The sequence below is a fragment of the Manis pentadactyla genome, chromosome 3, assembly GCF_030020395.1.
Source record: "Manis pentadactyla isolate mManPen7 chromosome 3, mManPen7.hap1, whole genome shotgun sequence".
Taxonomy (NCBI): Eukaryota; Metazoa; Chordata; class Mammalia; order Pholidota; family Manidae; genus Manis; species Manis pentadactyla.
Window position 1 is genome coordinate 7294153 of NC_080021.1, and position 6000 is coordinate 7300152.

Genomic DNA, 6000 nt, shown 5'->3' on the forward strand with positions numbered 1-6000 from the left:
CTTAAAGGCTCCAAGGCACAGCTGAGACCCCAACCCAGAGAGAGCCCCTGTGGGGTGTGGGCGCTGAACTCCAGGATGTGGTGTTTATGTTAAATTAAGGGTCAGGAAACCATCCTCCGCCAGGCCAATCTGACCCAATGTCTGTTACGTAAATAAGATTGTTTCATTGGTTTATGTGTTGTCTGTGGTTGCTTTCACATTCAAATGGCAGGTACTACAAAGGCTAAAATACTTATTATCCGGGCCTTTACAGAAAAAAAGTTGGCCTATGGCTGCTCTGCAGCAGTGGCTCTGTGCTGCTCTGTGTCCTCAGCAGCTGAAGTGGGTGCTGGGACCGCAGGTGGGAATGGGGAGCTGCCCCAGTGCAGTCGCTCCCGATGACCCACCTGTACAGTTTGCACTGCCTGTCCCCCCATGCTGAGGCTCTACCTGGTTTGATGTCCTAGTTCCAAGGGAGAAAATGACCCAGAAACTGACAACCTCCTGGGCTCCCCAGGCCAGTAAATCAGCAGGAATATACAGGACATATTTAAGTGATGCATGAAATTGCCCAATTTCTAGCACTGCTACAAAGGGAGACGGAAGAGTTTATTTAGGCACCAGGTATTCACTGTGGTGTCCTCTAATATTCTCGCGTACTGCAGATGGTCACCTGGAGTAGTCATGACTCAAGGGCCAGGAAGGATGGGCTGAGATCGTAGTCTGCTTGGATCAATAGTCAAGCAACCCAGAACAGCTCTGAAAATCTCAAAGGAATGATAAGGAAAGAGATGATAAACATCGCTTATGTTTCCACGATCAGCCACAGTACCAGAGATTGTAGCTGGGTTTCTTACTCATATTTCAATCCGTTGAGGAGATTGCAACTGGCCACCACCTTGAAGTGGAAGAAACAGATTCACCTTGTTCTAGTTTTGTAAGATGTGAGTAGGTCTGAGTGGCACAGGAAGGAGATTGACATCACCCAGGTTATATACTTCCTCAGGTTCTCTTGGCCCCACCTGCCCCCTGGCTTAGGCCACTAGCCCGCATCAGCTCATCCCCTAACACTGCTCCGTGGCTCATCCTTACCTAGCCGAGGGCTGGGCTCTGGCATGTTCTATGTCATGTCTGCCACCGTACCTCCCACATCCAGTGTCCAACCAGCTGAACCCAGAGATCTCTTTCTGCCACTTCTGACTTCAGATGAAAGACTTCACCATGAGGCATGGGTCTGGCTTTCTCTGAGGCTACCTGGACAGCTGGGGCACCACCACCTGGAGTGCAGGTGAACTAACCTATCACACTGTAGGGCAAATGTGGCGCCACTAGGCAAGACGAATGGAGCTGGGAGATAAAGATTCCTCTCCCCCCACCGGACTGTCTGCTCTGAGGTGAGCGCTGCCCTGTAGCCTGTCTAAGGATGTCCCTTGTGCCAGTCACCAGCCGTGTATTTCTAGGAACCTGTGACCAGGCTCCAAACAAACCTCCTCATATTTGCTTGTCCTCCCTGCCTCCACGTCTCCCCTTCCCTTTACCCTCTCTTGCTCCCCTGGCATTGCACCTCCCAGTAAAGCTTACTATGCACTTATCACCTCAGTTTTTGTTTTCTAGTGAGACAGAACAAAGACAACCTGTTTGCACATTAATTTGAACAAGGCTTCACGGAAGAAAATAATCAGAGAGGTTATTCAAAGCATTTTATTCCCAAGGCACCCAAAATACTCTTCCTTTACTACTGGGACCCTACAAAGCAGAAATAAATATGAGCTTTGAGCTCAGATAGATCTAACTGGAAAACCGGGCTCTGCCATCTGCTTGGCCTTGCTAAGGCACTCATCCTCTCTGAACCTCAGTATCTTTAACTGAAAAATGGGAACAATCACGTTTGTTTAATAGGGCCATTTTTGAAGGGCAGCAGGGCAACATATAAGGAACCAGTAAATCACAATAGGTAGTCAGCAAATATTAGCTTTGCCAGTGTGGGGTCCTAACTCTTAGGAATCATGGGAGCTGTGGATATCCTAATACCAGACCTCTTTAGCTTCTTCTTTTTGTTTAAGGTCTAAACAGAGAAGCCATATATCAGAAGGGACCAGTAGTGGCTGCCAAAGACAGTACATTTCAGAATGGCGTCTACGTGGCGAGGGACTGATGTTGCTGGCACCCAGATGGCCCATTTCTTCCCAGATGCCTGTCACATCTTAGGGACGTTATGCCATTCTTCAGAACTGTCTTGCCAGGGAATGTCTTCCACATGCAGTTTCTACCTCTGCTCCCCTTTGGTCAGAGACAAACGGAAGAATATAATTTGTAACCATTTCTACACAGTACAGGAAAAGCAGTTGCTATTCAGTTTGGCAATACTGCCCAGTGAAGTTCTGAATTTAGGATCAAGTTCTGTGAATAAATTGTCAGTTTCAACCTTCTGCGTGGGCTATTCTCTTCCATTGGATCCAGGAATATATCTGCATAAGTATGAATATTAACATGCAAATGCATGGAAATGAGGCCCAAGCAGGGCTAAATACGGGGTTGTAAAAGAAAATTAACTTGTGTATGTGAGCATATAAATGCTCTATATGAAAAAGGCATTTAGTTATTGTTCTCCACATTCACAAAACCTACTCAGGAAGAAATTGCCGACAAGAGAAATCTTAATTAAATAGGGTTGAACTACTTAGTTTCCTCAGAGCAGGGAGGTAAACAAAAACCAAAAACCTAGAATAAGCTGCTGAGGAAATGTGTGGCATCTCTGTCCTGTCAGTTTTATCCAGAGCATAGAAAATGTGTAGACATCACCCTGCCTGGAGGCATAAAGAAAGAAAAGAGGGCAAGATTCACGAGATGTCAAGGCAAGGAAGGATCTGAGCACTTATGCATTATGAGCCTTCTACTGTCCTATCTTCTGTGTAAGGAAACTAAGGGCTAAGAAACTAAGTGGGCCTTTACTCCTCAGGACTTCCCATGCTGATGGAATCTTCTGGAAAGAGAGACCTATGGAAAAGCAAAGAAAATTGTGAGTGGGAATAAAGGGAAGCAAGGGGAGAAAGAACTCTGGGGGGCAGAGAGGTCTGTTGCCAACTTCATCCGACACTGTCCTCATCAGACTGGTCACCAGCACCCACTCCAGAACGGGGCTAATTCCTGCCCGTCTGGTCAGTATCCCCAGTTTGCGCCTAGATCCCAGGCTCACCTCACTAGGACAATGCTTCTGCGGGGTCACCCCTGGAGCTGCCACAGCCACACGAGGGCCGGTCACAGGGATGCTCAGAGTGGCCCTGCAGATGCCCCATCTCCCCCCAGATGGGAAGTTATTTCAGAGAGAAGGTGAGGGGCTGTGCTTGTGCATCCTGTAGGCTCCCGAGCACACTCACTGCACAGCGTTTGTGAACTCTCAAACCGATGCCCCACTTCCTGCCCCTAACTCACTTGGTCCTTGCTGGGCTTCCCCGACGTGACAGCCAGCCAGGCAGAGCCAGCGTCCTCCAGCTGCAAAGCAGTCAGCGTGCTTTGCTAGGTCCTGCCACCATGGCACTGGGGCTGCCGACGCTGACCCATCCCTGCAGGCAGGGCTGCTTTGCTGCCAGCTCCTTTCTTTGTTGGGTGTCCCAGTGCCCTCCTATCTCTGCAGTCTTCCCATTTAAAAGGCAAAGCATGGTTGAACTCTGAAGCTCAGAGGAAGTCTGCTTTACTTTCTAGGATAAAAAAATCCCATCACTTGAAGGAGTGAAACAAAGGATGAAGGAACAGAGTGGGTAGGGACGGGAGGAACACAACCCAAATATGCAATGCTGAGTGTGCTTAACAAACAGGCCCTGTTCACCCCTTCTGTGTGTCTGGGAGGAAATGCTCTGACTTATTTTGAGTTTTCTGGATGGACACAAAAGAGTGAGAGGGGCTTTTCAGGAAGACCCTAAGGAGGAGAAGGGAGGCAAGGAAGGAAGGGTCCCCAAGGTAGGCAGAAGGGGGAGCAGTTTGGGAATTCATCACCACCTCCTGATAGAATGTGCCTGGGTTGGTTGCATCCTTCAGATGACTTCCTGGAACAGGTATTTGAGGCAGACAAACAAAGACAGATGGTTGGGTAACAAGGGGGTTCTGAATCCTCCCATTTTCCTTCATTTACAAGTGACCAGGAAGACAGAAGGCCTCTGTGGGACCTAGCGGGAGGAAGCAAGCCCTGCCTGGGTCTGCTGACTTTCCCCGAGGGCACAAGAGGGAGGAAGCACAAGAAAGAGAAAGGCATGGGCCCCGGCCCTTAAGGCAGAGGAGCCCTGCCCTCTGGCCCAAGGTCACCCAACCTTTATCCTGGGTTCTGACCAATCCGAGTCTTCCTCCTCCCTTGCCAAGTGTTGCCTGGAAGTGGGTGGGCAGAGGCCAGCCTGGCAGGAACAGATGGCTGAGTGCCCACTCCTCTTACACTTGGCATCCAGAGGCATGCAACATACACAATTTTGTGCATAGAAATAATAAAACAAAATAATGGAAATAATAGCTAACATTCATTGAAGCGACTGTGAGGCACGCATTGAAAACTATCTGGCATGTAACAGCTAGTTTACACACAGTACCTATTTGAATCCTCACAAAACCTCCATGAGGTCTGCATTATTAATATCATCTGTTTGACAAATAAGGAAACTGAGACACAGGGAGGCTCTATGATCTGTGATCCAGAGAAGTACAGAATGTTCTGGAAGCCCATGAAGGTGTGTGTGGCGGGGGAGGGACATGTGACCCAGTTTGAAGGGAACACAGAAATATAACAACAGTGACCTTGGAGTCACCCTTGACTAGTTTCTTTCTTTCATCTTCCATACGTAATCTATGAGAAAATGCTCGCAGTTCTGCCTTAACACATGTCCGCCTTCTGACTTCCTGTCACTGCTGCCCCTGGTACCGCTCTCACCCCAGTCACCATCGTTCCAGCCCTGCTCTGCACTAGCCTCCCGGATGGCCTTTCTCCTTCCACTCTTGCCCCCTCTAGCCTGTGCTCAGCATGGCACGCAGAGCCTGCTAACGCGTCAGTCGGTTCACGTCGCTCTGCTGAGGACACACCAGCAGTTTCTCACCTCATCAAGAGTGAGACTGAAATCCTTCAAAGGGCCAAAGTTCTCCTGTTTCCTGCCTGACTTCATTTTCTAATTTTCGTTCCTTTCCTTCGCCACGTTCCAGGTACACTGGTCTCCCCCTCGTCCCAGGCACACACTTCCTCCCAGCCTGGCGCAGCCTGTCTCCCTCCAGGGGGTGCTCCTCCCACAAAGATCCATAGGTCTTGCTGCCTTCCAGTCTTTTCTTCAATGTTAGAGGCTTTCTCTGGACACCCTGTCTAAAATCCCCCTCTAATTTTTCTCCTTAGCACCAGTAAACACTATTTGCCATACAATATCAGTTCTAGGATGATTTTTTTTTCAAGTTTAAACGTATTTGAGATCAGGATGTATCTTAAAGTTGATGATGAGTCTTGGCTTGGGGTCCCCTGAGGAACAGGGATGGGTGTGAGGTACCAACCCCCAGGTCCCCGTGTCATTAACTGACCCCCCCAACTTTAAGGTTATGGCAGTGGTTTGGCTGAGCAGCCTATCATGGCATCTGAGAACCCCAAAATCACCATGATACACATGGGGTGCAGGCCTCTGACAAATGCAGGTGTGACTCCTGCAGCTGCAGTGACATCAGGTGGCAGGAGGGATCGTAAGTGTCCACTATAGTGTGTCTTAGTTTATTTGGCATCTGATGTCTTTCCTAGTGGCCTATAAAATAGGGGTGCAAATTACAATCAATAATATTTTTGACTTGGTGAAAGATGGAATGGTCTCCTTCATTGGTGAACTGGGCTGGGCACATACAATTCCCAGGTGTTCCTCTGGACCCAGTCCAGCTCCACAGAACTGGGATTCCCTGCAGGGAACCACAGCCAAGCAGCCACAGTGGTGATTTTTTTCATAAAGTCCCATCCACCTGTTTCTTGTGCAACACTTTATGTCAGTTGGTAGCTGCAGGGGGAGAAGGAATTGA